This window comes from Grammomys surdaster, unplaced genomic scaffold (assembly GCF_004785775.1).
Source record: "Grammomys surdaster isolate TR1022 unplaced genomic scaffold, NIH_TR_1.0 98, whole genome shotgun sequence".
Lineage (NCBI taxonomy): Eukaryota > Metazoa > Chordata > Mammalia > Rodentia > Muridae > Grammomys > Grammomys surdaster.
The window spans coordinates 6,732,288-6,749,056 of NW_021604577.1; the positions used below are offsets into that span (position 1 = coordinate 6,732,288).

At 34.5% G+C, this 16,769-nt stretch overlaps 1 pseudogene; it reads right to left on the bottom strand.

Annotated features, from left to right (window-relative positions):
* LOC114633345 overlaps positions 1-5,822 on the bottom strand; it is a 19,420-nt pseudogene extending 13,598 nt beyond the window's left edge.
* Positions 5,823-16,769: the final 10,947 nt, after the last annotated feature.

A 16,769-nucleotide genomic window follows, 5' to 3' on the forward strand; every position in this document is an offset into this window, starting at 1 on the left:
ACACACACACACACACACACACACACACACACACACACACACACACAGAGTTGTTCTCCTAAACAGATCAGCACAAACTTTCACTCTGATCTAGTGGAAAAAAAAAAACAGGTGCATTTATCTAAACACTAAAGAAACAATGTCCCTGACCAACTGTATTTCTATACATCTAAATTCACAAACAATAACAAATCCTGTAACATGCAAGATAAATTAACCCTGAACAGATAAATTTTTTATAACTACACTCAGAAGTGGTACAAACTTTGGCACTATCAGACAATGAATTCAAAGTAACTAATAATTAAAGATAATTTTTCAAGTGGTTTATCTGTATAACTTTTCTTAGGTCTGAAATTTAGGATTCCTAATTTGTTTACATAATTTTTTGATATCTATTTCCTATAAAATTATTTTTCATAAATGATACGAAGTACAAGCAGTTAACTTCATCATTAGTTCATAAGGTGACATCATGTAATGTGAAACAGTAAAAATAGATTTACCTATTTAGTTAAAGAAGTATCTAGATAACCAATTATGAAATTCAGATAGGATAAAAGTTATATTGACCTTCACCAGGAGAGCTTAATCCATTTTTTCAATGAAGACCTGAACAGACTTCAATTCCAAATAAAATCATAATAAAGACCATATTTAAGCTGATTTTAAGAGATTCAAAAATCTACTGCTTTAGAGAAATAGTCATTATTATTACCACAGAGTGTCTTATGTCTACCATGTCCATGTTATGAAATAGAGAAGAACATTTGTACAGTGTGATGATCAGAAGTCTGTAATAACAGTCTAATCATTGAGAAAATGTCAGAAAATCTTAACAACGCAAGGATCATTCAACAAAACACAAGGCTCTAACATTTCAACTACACAAAATTCCCATGAGTTTTTAACAAAGGCTTAAGAGTATATACAGATTAGACTAGAGAAGGGGGCCGGAGTGGGAAAGCTGGATGAATGTGGATTACAGTCAAGGATCCTTGGGCTAAAACAACCCAGGAAAATCCAACAATCAAGAATTTAGGCCGGGCTGTGGTGGCACACGCCTTTAATCCCAGCACTTGGGAGGCAGAGGCAGGAGGATTTCTGAGTTCGAGGCCACCCTGGTCTACAGAGTGATTTCCAGGACAGCCAGGACTACACAGAGAAACCCTGTCTTGAAATGCCCCCCCCAAAAGAATTTAGGTAATATTAAAATGAGGACCCATAGCATTTTTGCTTGTTTGCTTGTTTTTTCTTATTGTTTCTGACAGTGAGCTAACAACAACAACAAAAGTAAAAAAAAACAAAAACAAAAACAAAAACAAAACCAATGACTAAGGGTTATATATGGCTTAATTTTAAAGATATTTATATTTATTAAATTTATGTTAAATAATATTTTTTAAAAACTCGATCTAGATTTTCTACTTGTTCTTACAAAATAATTCACCCAAGTCAGGTGAGATTAAAGCAGGACTTTATGGAAAAATCTTTCTATAAAGCCATTGAATGTCAGCCTGATTGCTTTAAAATATATTTATAAATGTCTATTCTGACAGAACATGACCAAATCCATTTTACAGAAGATTTGTTTCATATAGAATTTAAACTTGCTTTAGAATTTCATGTATGAGTACCATATTTATGCCAGCTTCTAAACCAACTTCTCCTATATCCTTTCCTTTTAAATTCATAACTTCTTTAAGAATTAGTATTACACACATGTTAAATAAACACTAGTAGGTAGGTCGATAGATGATACAAAGACTATAGGTCGATAAGATAGAGAGTCAGATGGTAAATGATAGGTAGGTAGATAGACGATTGTTAGTAGGTAGATAAAGAAGATGATAGACAATAGATCGATCGATCGATAGATAGATGATAGAGAAATATAGATGATAGGTAGATATACAGACAGATGATAGATTAAAAAGACAGAATAACAGGAGTTCATTTAGTGAACAGTTTAGGAATTGCTACGTGGGATTGAAAATCCTATGATAGGGCTCATTCCTGGAGAAAATTGGCGCACCCTTTTTTAAAAGTCACTGAGTGCTTGTAGTTAGTCTAAAACTATTTCCCTTTGTAATTTTCCCCAATAATGTTGATGCAAGCAATGATATTATCATTGTGAAGATCTTGTATGGTCTATACTGTCAGGATTTCTTTGTTACAGTTTTCGTCGTATGTCCAAAATACCCTGTCTCATACCATGTGTCCTCTGGCTCTTACGCTATTTCTGCTCCCTCTTTCTCAATGTTCCCTGGGCTTTAGATGTAGGGATTCCGCTGTGCTGAAGATATGCTGTAGGGTGCAGCACTCCACTGTCACCCACTTTCTCTAAATTTATCCTTTGTAAACTGCTTTAAGAATCTTCATATGCTACAAAATAAAGTTAGGTTGATGAGAGGTAAGTGCAGCAATTATCTTTGAGTTTGTATGTCTATGTGTGCATGTATGTTTGGCACTTTAATCTTGCTAATTACTGTTGATATGTTGCTGGGAAATGCATAGACAACGGATACTGGAAGAGAACCTACTACTGCCATTTCCCTAAACCACTAGGATTCTTTATAAATAATTTTCCTGGGGTCCATAGAATAATCATCTTGGTTGAATTTTGATTTAAAGAAATAAAGTTCTTAGGACAATGATTACACTTTAGAGGTTGTAATTATTTTTAATTTCTGGTTCCTCAGCTCCATAGAAGGCTAGAAAATGGAAACAGTGCTGGAAATGGAAGGGTGTGATAATGTCAGGAGAGCTTGATATTAGAGCCAAATTTTGAAACAAAGAAATTGTTTGGGTTACAATATTGGGTCATAGCCCATTGCAAGTATCCAAGACAGAACCTGAAAGGCCGGAGCTAAAGAAGACTGACTGGAGGAAAGCTGTACAATAACTTGCTCCCTCAGAGTTGCTTAGCCTGCTTTTCTATCCAAATCATAAGAATGTACACACAGCCCAGGCTAGACTCTCCCATTTCAATCAATTAAAAAAAGTCTAAAAGACTTACCTAGAGGAAGTGTAATAGAGGCATTTCTTGAATTATTTTTTACCTATTCTCATATAACTGGTATCTTGTGCAATTTGGCAAAAATAAAACCACCCAGGATATTAATATATTAATTTTATTTCAGAATATATACTTTTCATGTTACATGACTCATGTACAGCTCTAATTAAGCTATCATTATGTTTAATAATTAAATAATGTTCCAAATATCAAGCAAAAAATTAATAGTATATTCAATAATTCAGAAATGAGTATATTGATTGTCATTGACTGTGATAAGATGTGTACTTACTATAAAAAATTTTCCTTAGTAATAATTTAAAATCTTTTTTCCTTTTACTTTTATACAACATTAGAATAGCTAATTGCAATCAAATCTGTTTCTCACTAATTTGGTTATAGAATATAATAATCACTGGATCTCAAATGCCTACTTTATTTTTTATTTATTTATTTTTTGATATTTTAATGTAATTACATAATTTACCCTTTACTATTTTTCCATCCACAACCTCCAATCCTAGTACTTGGGCAACAAAGCCGGTTGGTCTCTGTATTTTCAAAGTCAGCCTGGTCTATATAATAAATTATATGCCAGGCAAAGCTGCATAATGAGACTCTATCTCTAAATAAATTAATAAATACAAACATACATAACTTCTAAAAGAGCTAAGAATAATTATGATGAAGGTTCATTTCATAAATAATTGAAAAATAAGGAAATGAATAAGCAATGATAGAATGCACAACCAGAAAAATACACTTGATACAAATATAAAAGGTCTTTAAGTCCTTAATGAATTGAACTGGAACTTTAAAGGCATTATTTTAATTACAATAATGTAGCTACTATAAAGAAACTTAATTTGTATATGTTCAATTATTGATACCTGTGTTCTACCCTTTAAAGTTTAAAATATCCAAGCACAATAAGGGAAAAAAACAATGAAGTATTAAATATTTAAAGAAATATATATTAAGTTAGCATTATGTTATTTTGACTGAAAATGAGTTTAAACTGTTGAGATAATATTATAGATTTTTGATTGACATATACATTGATTGATTTGCAAAACACAGTCATACAAAAGAGATCTTCTTAAATATATTTCCCAAGATAATTTTCCTGTTATTTAACATTGTCAATTACAACAGTTTTATGTGCCTAATATTCCATTGCAACAGCTCTCACAAGCAAGGTGACCTGCAACGTCACTCACAAAGAGCCTCTTATCATCCCACCCTTTCATTTTTTCTTTATATATTCTATAAAGATGTTCAGAAAAAGAAACAAGCATCTGTTACTGCACAATGAGAAACACTTCATTCTTAGTGCAGTAGAGCAACCCGTGGGAGTTTGGGGTTTCAGAAATATGCTTGGACATCCTGAAATAAATGGAGACATCTTCTTTAATAGGTTATTAATTCTCCAGTTATCATGGAAGCGAGAGTCAATGTCATAAAGAATATTATGGCAGAGGTTATTTTCTATAACCCATTCCAGAGTAAATGCTCAGGTAGTGACATTTTACAAATGCCTTTTGGAAATAAAATTAATGAAATATTTTCCCATTTACAGCTCTGAGAAACAGCAGCAATACTCTGCTGTTTAGAATAGTAGCACTTATATTTTCTGAGAAAGGATTTCTTGAGAATAAATATGGTATCTATTCCCAGAGGCCTTTTTACGCAACAGTCTCTAATGATGTATATGTAGTAGCCTGTGCCTGCGTGTTTGTGCTCTAGGTATGTGAATAACATAAATTTCCTTATATGCAGTAACACCCCTCAAAGCATAATAAATTGAATTGAAATATAGTTTTTTTAAAGTTTTTATAATCTATGTGATCTTTCTTTATTTAAATTGTTACTGGTTATTTTATATATTTACATTTCAAATGTTATTCCTCCTTCAGGTTTCTCCTCCACAAACCCCATATTCCATCTCCTGTCCTCCCTGATTCTATAAGGGACCTCTCCAACCCACCCTGACTTCAGCCTCACCACTCTAGCATTCCTCTACAGTGGGGCATGGAGCCTCCTCCATACCAAGAGGTTATGCACGGCTCCTGGTTGAGGGATGCGACTACACACCCTCACAGAAAAATATTAACACAGAATTTCTCTTATATGATCTTTATAAAGCAGGATAGTGTTACCTAAACCTAACCAGAAAATCTAATAGCATACTTAGAATAGGGGATTAGTAACCTAAGCAAATTAATTTTAGCAATTCACTTTGCCAATGTGGAGAAAGTAAAAATGCAGGGAGACATAGTGGCTCCTGTCATTTTTCACATCGCTCAGTGAGAGTTGTCAAATAATTATATATTACTTTGTATTTTCTCTCAACCTCAAATAATAATTCACATCATTAAACTTCAAAAAAGGTAAACATGTTTGGCAAACTAAATGTAAAATTTAAAATGTGTGAGATGGTTATTTTCTACCCAAATGGAATAGAAATTAAGTACTCACTCTAGTTGACATTTTTACATATACTTTTTTATAAATCACCATAAAGCATACGTTTTGAACATATGATTTTTGTAGCAAAAGGCGTTGCTGGAGAAATCATATTATTTTCATTGCAAAGAAGAAAAATAATATTTTAGAAAAACATTTGCCAATTTTACACAGTCATATTAAAATCAAAACGTTTGATTTGTGTTCTGCTGGTCACAGTGTAATTCTGGGCATCCGTACTCTTCATTTGCTGGTCATAGTGTAATTCTGGATGTCCATATTGTTCATTCAGGTTCACACTCTGCGTTTCCATGAGCTGCTCTACGAAGACCTTCATTCCACACAGAATTAATGGTTTCTAAATTTTCAAATAGAAATCTGTAAGGATACATAATCAGCTTTTTGGAAGATTTAACAAAAATCACATGATGTAGATTCATTTTGAGGTCAACCTTCTAATATTTAAAAGTAACCAAATTTTATAAATCCCTCAGAAGGCAATAGTTATCTTATGATTGTATTATTTTTTATATTTAATATAATCAACATGATATTATAAAGTAAATGAAAATAGTAGAATAGTCACTCTGGTGAAGCAAACTATTTCACACAGTTAATCACTATTTTTTTAATTTTAAAGATCATCTACAATCTAAATCTTTACCCAAATATACCGAAATACAGTCTAATTTTATCACAAACACCCACACAATATATGGACTTGCTCACCTTATAGAGGTGCTAATTTTATCATCTGACCTATCCGATAGATTTTGATTTATACGTAAGTGACATATATTTGTGTGTGGCTTATTGTATTTAACACATTTTGAAAAAGTTTCATTCACGTTGCAACAAATATCAGGACTGCACTCTTCCTTAAATGTAAAAAGATTAAGCATCCAGTGAACGTATTATAATTAACATATTTGAATGTCTAGCCTCCTTCCTAACATATTGAATGCTTACTGCATTCTACCATCTTATATCTTTAGAAGCTAATTTATTCACAGATTTACTACATGAAAACTAAAAAGTCAGTTCTTATTAAACTGATTTCTCAATGCTTACTATTATCCATAGATAGGATGGCTTGGGCAACATTTGCAATGTAAATAAAAGATGCATCCCCTGTAATTCTACCATGTCCCTATGGAAGGCTACATATTTAAGAATAGTAAAATAGAACAAATGGTCCTCGAAAAAAAATTAAAGAGAACAAAATTGATGGATAGGCTGTGAGGTGGATGTAGGAAAAATTAGGGTTTGAGGAAAAAAATATGATAAAATTACATTATAGGAAATTAACAAAAAGCTTTTAAAAAAAAATCTCGGGTATTTAAACTTGGCATTGAAATTTTAAGATATTTGAAATTGAGATTGATAGCATCCTTGTGATAATTAAGACATTTACTCCAGTTGATGAATTTTGGAATTATAAAAGTAACACAGAGTTTTGCAGAAGGAAGAATGTGAGAAACACAAAGACCAGAAAGCATAAGGAGAAAAACAAAGACAGATCACACACACACACACACACACACACACACACACACAGCAGCAGCAAGCACATACATGCACACAGTCATACACCATACACATACATACACACACACACACACACACACACACACATATATATATATATGTGGAGAGACAGAGAGAGACAGAGAGAGACAGAGAGAGAGACAGAGACAGAGACAGAGACAGAGAGAGAGAATTTTACCACATGAGATAGTTTTCATATGCAAACAAGATTTAAATTAATACATGCATTAAATCTTGAGGTGTGTTGTGGTCTACAGGAAACCACAGCAGCTGGAAAGCTTGAAAGTACATGGAAAATTGGAATTAATGAGACAAGATACTAAAGGCTTAATAGAGATAATAAATTAATCTGAGATGTCAGTTTTCCCCAATGACATTGACAGGAAGTCTAACTAAAATGGTGGTATGCTTTCAAAGTTTTACTGTTAAAAAAAGTATTTGTAAATATTTTCTCCTATAATTTTTTTTAAAAGCTAAAGAGCATGTAAAGTATGTTAACTTTAATTACACATAATAAAACATGAGACAACCATTCTTTTTTGGGAGAAAAGTGAAATAATATATATCAAATCAAATACTTTTGGGACAAATAAAGATCACATAACTAGGTGAACGAGATGCCAAACTTCAATAAAAATTTCTGGTCTAAATGTGGCTCCTTGAAAAGAAGGTATTTTAGACACATAAACTTCACAGATGCCAGGCTGTATTTATGGAGACTTCAAACTTAATATTGCTAATTTTTGGCTATCTTGAATACAGCAGCAATGTATATGGTTGATCAAGTGTCTCTGTAGTAGGATGAAGTATCCTTTGGCTGCATGCCCAAGAGTGGTTGTTTTTTGTAGGGTTTTACTGCTGTGAACAGTCTAATAAAGGACAATATTTAATTAGGGATGGCTTACAGGTTCAGAGGTTCAGTACAGTATCATCAAGGGTGGAATATTGCAGCATCCAGGCAGGCATGGCACTGGAGGAGCTGAGAGTTCTACATCTTCATCTAAAGGCTGCGGAGAATACTGGCTTCCAGGCAGCTAGGATGAGGTTGTTGTTGTTGTTGTTGCTTGTTTTTTGTTTTTGGTATGTTTTGTTTTTGTTTTTTTTCTTTAATTTTGATTGTTTTATTTCATCTTATTCAGTTGTTCAAACTCTGTGCTTCTTTGTTTATTCAGGGTTACGTTTGTTGTTTGTATAGTACCTGTATATTGTAATTGTAGTGAAACTTCTGTATTCTTTTCTTTTCCTTTTTTTTATTGGATATTTTATTTACTTACATTTCAGATTTCATCCCCTTTCTCCATTTCCCCTTCCTAGAACCCCCATCCCATACCCCCTCCCTCTTTCTTCTTTTATACCATTTTAATTACATAGGGACTAGCAATACAATAGATGCAAATAATCAAAGAACAAACAAGACAATAAGCACAAACAATCAAAGAACAAGCACACAGCAATAAACAAAACTCTGAGGATGAGGGTTTTAAAGGCCACATCCACAGTAGCACACCTACTCCAACAAGGCCATATGTCCTAATCCTTTCCAATAGTGTCTCTCCCTATGAGTACATGGGAGCCAATTTCATTGAGATCATCACACTAGTTTATCACAAAACAAATTTAAAGTACCAACAAGATATTGGTAGAAAAGTCAGCAGGGTCACACCTTCTAATACTGCCACTCCCTGGGCAGAGCATAGACATGCTGTCACAGTGGAATAGCTGGGATCATTAAATATACCAATTCTCAGTTTCCTGAGGAGCTGCCATACTGATTTCCATGATAGCTGTACAAATTCATGCTCCCATCAGCCATGACTAATGCTCTCCAGATTAAATATTTATTAAGAAGTAAGAATTTTGGGCTGGTGCACGAGTAGTGGGTAAAGGCAATTTCTGCTCAGACTAAGTTGAGTTCAATCCTTGTAATACCCATGGTAGAAGAAGAGAACTGAATTCCACAAGCTCCACTCTAATTTCCATACACATGCCAAAGCACACATGTGTGTAGATGCATCTGTGCACCTAAATGTATACTAAATAAATAAATTAAAATGAAATGAAATTAGGAGGATAGAAGGACCCTCCAGAATAGAGACCTGGGAGGTGAGAGAATCTCAGGACTCAAAGATACATTAGGTGAAATGCCCGACAGTAGGGAGCGGGAACTTATAGAGCCCACCTCCAATAGAAAGATGGGCATCATGTGAGGTTGCCATTCCACAGTCAAAACTATGACTCATAATTTTTCCTGTCTGAAAGAACTGCAGGGATAGAAATGGAGAGAAGCCTGAGGAGAAGAAGGTCCAGTAACAGGCCCAAAGTGGGATCCAGCTCTAGGGGAGGTCCCAAGGCTGACACTATTACTGAGGCTATGGAGGACTCTCAAACAGGGAACTTTCATGACCACACTCTGGAGGACCCAACAAGCAGCTGAAAGAGTCAGATACAGATATCTGCACCTAACCAATAGACAGAAGTTTCTGACACCTGTGGTTGAATTACGGAAAAGCTGGAAGAAGCTGAGGAGAAGGCCAACTCTGTAGGAGGACCAACAGTCTCAACTAACCTGGACCCCTCAAGATCTCTCAAAGACTGGACCATCAACCAGGCAGCATGAACCAGCTGATATGAGTCCCTCAACACATATACAGCAGAGGACTGCCCGGTCTTGGTTCAGTCAGAGAAGATGCACCTAAACCTCGAGACACTGGAGGCCCCAGAGAGTTTAGAGGTCTGGTGCAGTGGGTGGTGAGTGGTGGGTGGTGGGGACATCTTCGAGGAGACAGGGAAGTGGGGAGGAGGTATGGGATGTGGAACAGTCGGAGGGTGGACCTGGAAGGGAATAAAATCTGGAGTGTAAATAAATAAATAAAACGTTAAAAAAATTAAAAGAAACAAAAATAAAGAGCATCCACCCAAGTACTATTATATAATAATGTTTATTATGTGACACACACACACACACACACACACATATATATATATATATGATGTTTTATTTAGGGGTGTATATAATAACAATTGATGAAATAGAGGACATGAATTTCAGGGTAGCAGGGAGGCATCTATGAAGGGTTTGGAGGGAGGAAAGAGAATGAAAAAGTTTATAATTAAAATGCAATATCTTATTTTGCATCCCCTTCTGAGTGGTTTCCCACATCATTCATTAGACACTCCTTATTAGTTAGTTTCTTTGAGTCTGTGGATTGTAGCATCATTACCCTGTATGTTTTGCCTAACATCCACTTATAAATGAGTACATATCATGCATGTCCTTTTGGGTCTAGGTTACCTCACTCAAGATGATATTTTGTAGTTCCACCCTGCAAATTTCATGATGTCCTTAGTAGCTGAATAGTAGTCCGTTCTGTAGATGTACCACAGTTTTTTTATCCATTCTTCAGTAGAGGGACATCTAGGTTGTTTCTTGTTTCTGCCGACTATGAATAAAGCTGTTATGACTATAGTTAAGCTAATGTCCTTGTGGTATAGTTGGACGCCATTTGGGCATATGTCCAGGATGGATATCTCTGGGTCTTGGGGTAGAACTATCCCAAATTTCCTGACAAACTGCAAAATTGATTTCCCAAGTGGTTCCACAAGTTTACAGACTCACCATCAAGGGAAAAGTGTTCTTCTTGCTTCTATCTTTGCCAGAATGTGCTGTCAATTGAGTTTTTGATCTTAGTCATTTTTGAGGATGTGAAATAGAATCTCATAGTCATCTTGATTAGTATTTCCATGATGCTAAGGATACTGGACATTCTTTAGGTGCTTCCTGTCCATTACAGATTCCATTTATGAGAATTTTCTGTTTATCTCTGTATCCCATTTTTAAATTTGATTATTTGGGTATTTTGGTGTCTAATTTCTGGAGTTACTTATATATTGTGGACTTTAGTTCTCTGTTGGATATAGGAAAGGTAAAGACCCTTTTTGCACCCTGTAGGCTGCTGTTTTGTCCTATTGATGATGTTCTTAGCCTTACATAAAGCATTTAACTTTCATGAAGTTCCATTTATTAATTTTTTATCTTTAAGCTTATCTTTATGCCTGAGTTATTGGTATTCTGTTCAGAAATTTGTTTTCTATGTTAATGAGTTCAAGGCAGTACCACACTTTCTTTTTATTAGATTTAGTGTGCCTGGCTTTATGTTGAGGTCTATGACCCACTTGGACTAGAGTTTTGTGCATAAATATATGTCTATTTGGATACTTCTGCATACATGCATTTAGTTAGACTAGCACAATTTACTTAACATTTTTCCTCTTTGTATGGTTTTTGGCTTCTTTGTCAAAAATCAAGTATCTGTAGGTGTACGGGTGTTCCTTCCATAACTGCATTGCCTGGTTGGACCTCTGTGGGAGAAGATGGACTTAGGCCTACCTACTACTATTGAATGTCCCAGTGCAGATTGGTACATAAGGGAAGCTTCCCCTTCTCTGAGGAGAAGCGGAGAGGTTAAAGGGAGGAAGGATTTGTAAGGGTGGGACTGGAATGAGAGGAGAGTTGGGGGTGGTGCATGATCAGGATGTAAAGTGAATAAATAAATAAATCAAGAAAGAGCCAAATAAATAAATTGTAATCTCAAAAGTAAACAAAAAGAAAAATGTTCAGCTATGTATGTTGATCATTGATTTTTTTAGGGGTAATCCGAATTGATAAGATGTACAGTTTCAGAGGAAATTAGTTGCTGTTTATATGACATCAGTACTATGATTACTTCAAAATAATATAAGTTATTACCTAAAAACAAAGTAATGAATTATGATTGTCCCAATTGATAAGGTAGTGATATTGAATAAAGTAACACCTCTAGCTGGGGACCAACTCTCTAAATACCTGAGCATGTGAGGTTTACATCTAATTCAGTCAACATACTACATAAATTGAAATGACAATATAAAATAATTTCAATGTAATGCTTTCATAGTTTTGGAAGTAACTTTCCTAATCTGAATTAAAATTAGTTCACTGCTAAGAGTTCAGCTGGAATAAATAAATCATCCTAAATATAGTAAAATTTGATGTTTATGAATAATAATGCAAGCATGAACTATCACTACAGTGGTTTCAAATCAACACCAACTATAAACAAATCTTAAGATATGAACTGACATTTTATTAGTTCATGGGATATAGAAATGTGATATGTGTTGAGATGTAGTATACAGTTTTCTGGAATAAGTGATAATTATATAATCATTCAGTGATTAAGTTAATCAAATTAAGTTTTTTTCAATCACAATAAAGAGGAATCAAATGGTTTCTGAAGATGCATAGCCAACACATTACAGTTTGAATGATATTCCATGCCACTACCTGTTTTATACTCATATTTTATTTCATGTAAAATAAGCTTACACTACAATTGTGTATTTATATAATTAATCAGTTTAATGACATTCATGGTGTTTGATTAACAAAGTAGAAGGGGACCACTAGGCATATTCTGGGAATTTTATATACAAGGGAAATCATTTGTAAATTCTGTGGCTTTTAAAGAGCTATTGAAATTTATTAATAAAAATTATATCTTCCTTTTAATTACAAATTTACATAATTCTGAGTTTCAAGCATTTGATGTGCTCATTTTATAATATAATATGAAGTTAAAACCATAATCATCCTAGAGAACAAAAATAAAGTATACTTTTCTGCATGTATGTCTCTAACTGGTATGTTCATCCGCAAATATATATACAAATAGTTATATATCTAATTCAGATTATATATGTGATATTTGTAGATATATTTCCTTGTACATATACACATATGTGAAAAAAGAGAAAATCAAAGGTATTGGCTATTGAAACTAAAATGGCTTGAAGTGCCTGAAGTCTAATGTGAAAGAAATAAAAATTAAACTCTTGGAAACCAAAACTCAGTTCTGAAGGCAATTTTTTAGAGAATCAAGTTGAGTTAAAGGTAAATATGAAGTCTGAAGAATTCTAATTTAGAACTAAAGAGATGGATAGATATATAGGCTGACATTTGGTTTGCGTGTTTCTCCCTTCTTGGGAAGTTAAAATGTTTTATTCTAAACATTTAATTTATTTGGTTAGGCCCTCCACATTGCAGGCTCATTTACTTAGCCTAAAGACATAAGTAAAATCATGTAACATAAAAGAGAATGAGAAAAAAAACAAGAAAACTAATAATATGCATAAGCACACACACACACACACCACACACACACAAATTTACACAGTCCTATACATAATAAAGACAAATTGGGGGAATACACATGATAATAATAATATAAATCTTTCTATAACTGATTAAAGTGTCATAGCTTATACTTATAACTAATTTATACAACAGATTCACAATTATATTTTATAGCATATTTTTAATACTTAAAATGATTTTGCAGCAAACTTTATTAACTGTCTACAGAAAACCTTTCCTTACTATATCTAGGTTTAAATAAAATCTTGACAATTGTTCTCTGGGGGTGCAAAGGTGAATATGAGGAAATAAAAGAGCATTGATAACAGAACTGCTTATGATAGACATGTCATAGAGTGGTTACAACTGTGCTGTACAGTTTAAACTTTCTATGCATTACCCATTTACTTATTTCATTTCTCAACAATAGAATGCAGCAGGATATTTTTAGTTTAAACTAGAAATGTCTTCTGCACATTTATCTTCATGGTGCAAACCTGAATAATGTTCAGAAATTTTGCAGCTCCAGTCCTAATGGAATTTCTTAAGTCTTTAAAATATAGTAGCTACAGATATAGTGTTGTTAGACATGATATAATAACTTCCTGTGTGTATTCATTTTATCTGATGGAAGCAACACTATTTTATAAGTTGCCTTAAGCAGGGATTTTTCAGATGAATCACTAAAACTCATTCTTGAACAACAGGAAAACCCTGTAAATTTCCTACGGGAGTTTAGATATCAAGTAAGCAGAGAGGTATTGTTAAAGCATCTAAAAGGTGAAATTTTATCGCATTTAAAGAAGACTGATATTTTATACATTTTGATATTAATATATATGGTTGGTTATAGGTCAGAATCTTTATGATCCTCATGGATCATCTGTAGATTCATTCTACAAGGGCAAATGGAATAGCGATGTTCAGTGTGTGTGAGTTGTGGGGGTTAGAAGCACTTTGAGTAAGTACAGTGAATGACCACACTGGGACCAGCTATCAGGAGACAGATCAATTTTACTTAGGCTAATTCAAGGCTTATAAAGTTTTGGGGGACTGAAGGTAGAAACATCTAGAATGGGGAAAGGTCATTGGCTGGGGGCTGGGGTACCTGGAATGCCTCATTAGCATGGGAAATCATTTCAGGAATCTTGAGTGCTGGCTGAACAAGTTTTATCATGAGAAAGGAAACTGATCCTTTAAGTTAATTGAGGCTATGTGACATTCCTTAGGTAAAGGTATATGTGTAGGCTTAGAATTCTCCAGAAAATATCAGAGAAGGAGAAACCATTTTAATGAAGGAAGTTCCCCATCACCCACCAAGCCCCTATTCAGTCAGTGGTAGACTGTGACTTTAATTAGCATAGTTTTCCCAAATATGGTAATAAGTACCCCTTTTAAAATATAATTATAAGTCAATACCCATACTACAAGGACATAAGTTATGTAAACAGTGTATTTATACCTTTAACCATGATTTTCTTCTAGTGTGTTGTGTGGCTCAATTTGTTGTGTGCAATGTGTTGATATGTGTCTATTCTTCCCAGTATGGATACTCATATCATCAATATTTAACCTGTCAAACCATGAAGTTTATTGGGGTTAATTACAGAGATAAGAATGAGGAGTTACTTGTAGAAGCAGAAATGAATCAAAGGCAGCTATATCACCAATCCCAATCCCAGCATGTTTAACTGCTCATGAAATTTGGGAAACCCCAAGAATTCTGCAAAGCCTCTAGGCAGCTGAACATGGTTGGAATGTCCTTTCTAAGTGACTCAGTTTGTCTAAGGCTCCTCAAGGTAGCTCTGCTAGTTTCTGTTACTTCCAGACAGCTAGTCTGGTCTCTGAGTCTACTTTGCAGCTTGGCTCTGTGTCTTTGTGAGAGATCTCAGCTTTTATTCCTTCTCTTATTTTTTATTGAATATTTTCTTTATTTACATTTCAAATGTTATCCCCTTTCCCAGTTTCTCCCTAGAACTCCCCTATTTCATCCCCCTCCCTCTGCTTCTATGAGGGTGTTTTCCCACCCATCCACCCACTCCCACCTCCCCGACATCTCATCAAGTTTTCACAGGACCAAGGGCCTTTCCTCCCATTGATGCCATACAAGGCCATCCTCTGCTACATATGTGGCTGGAGCCATAGGTCCCTCCATGTGTACTCCTTTGTTGGTGTATTAGTCCCTGGGAGCCCTGGGGGTGTCTGGTTGGTTGATATTATTGTTCTTCCTATGGAGTTGCAAACCCCTTCAGGCCCTTCAGTCCTTTCTCTAACTCCTCCATCAGGCACCCTGTGCTCAGTCCAGTGGTTGGCTGTGAGCATCTGCCTCTGTATTTGTCAGACTCTGGCAGAGCATATCAGGAGACAGCTATATCAGGCTCCTGTCAGTATGCACTTCTTGGCATCCACAATAGTGTGTGTCTTAGTCTGGTAGCAAGGGGCCTAATGAATCTAGTCTGTTTCATGGACTTCCTGAAGCTACATTGAGTTATTTATCTTCTGATTTAAGGAGCGTCTTATGAGATTGGGAATTTCAAACTCAGAAAGTTTTACCCAAATGCTAAAAACATCTCATTACATTTAGCAAATCACTCTGCTTGCTATTCATAATTCTGGGTAAGTAGAATTTCCTAAAGAGAAATGCAAATTTATTTAATATTTTATTTTCAAATATAATTACATCTTTATTTTTCCAACCATTCAATGTAACCACTACTAGGCTTCTCTCTCTTTCTCTTTCTCATAGTGATGTAAATATAGGTCAGATCAAACTGTACAAATGTAGATAGATGCAGGTATATTAGGTACCTCTCCTGGGTAAGTTCATTAGTCCCGGAGAATGGGGCTGAGGAAGTCATACACCCAGGCTAAGGCAGGGAGATTTTATAGGTGAGGGATAAAGATGTATCAGCCAGGATCTGGGACTTTGCCCAAGTGTAATCAAAACCTAAGCCCCTGAGGTGACTGGCCATGTTAGAATGGCAGCTTGCATAAGCTGCCAGAAATGGAGAACTAGACTTTTGGCAGCATTGTTTAGTTCAGAGTTTTCCCAGAGCCTTAAGCAGGGTAGGGGGAAGATATGCAGACAGGGTTACCCGCTTTGTACAGGGGCAAGCAAAGGTTCCAACTGAAAAATCACTATCTATCTTTTTCATATCTGTGAATTAATTACATCGTGAAAAATGTAAGAATGTTGATGATTTATTTAATCTAGAAGTAATATTTGTATCTATGGATACCTGTCAGATATTTTTAATAATTGATAAATTTATCAATTTATAAATTAACAAATGCTTCAAGGATATATATATATATATATATATATATATATATATATATATATATATATCCTCTCTTTTTTAATTCATTGAATGGAAAACTAGTTGTTTGTTTGTGTTGCAACACACCTGACAATAGTTCTCTCTAAAAATATTCTTGGTTCTGACCAAAAATAGGTAGGGAGTTTCTAATTCAGAGAAGTAAAAGTAACTTTTATTTTCCTGCTGAATTTCTAACACAACAGATGTTGCATTAGCTTACACAATGGATGATTAAACATTAAAA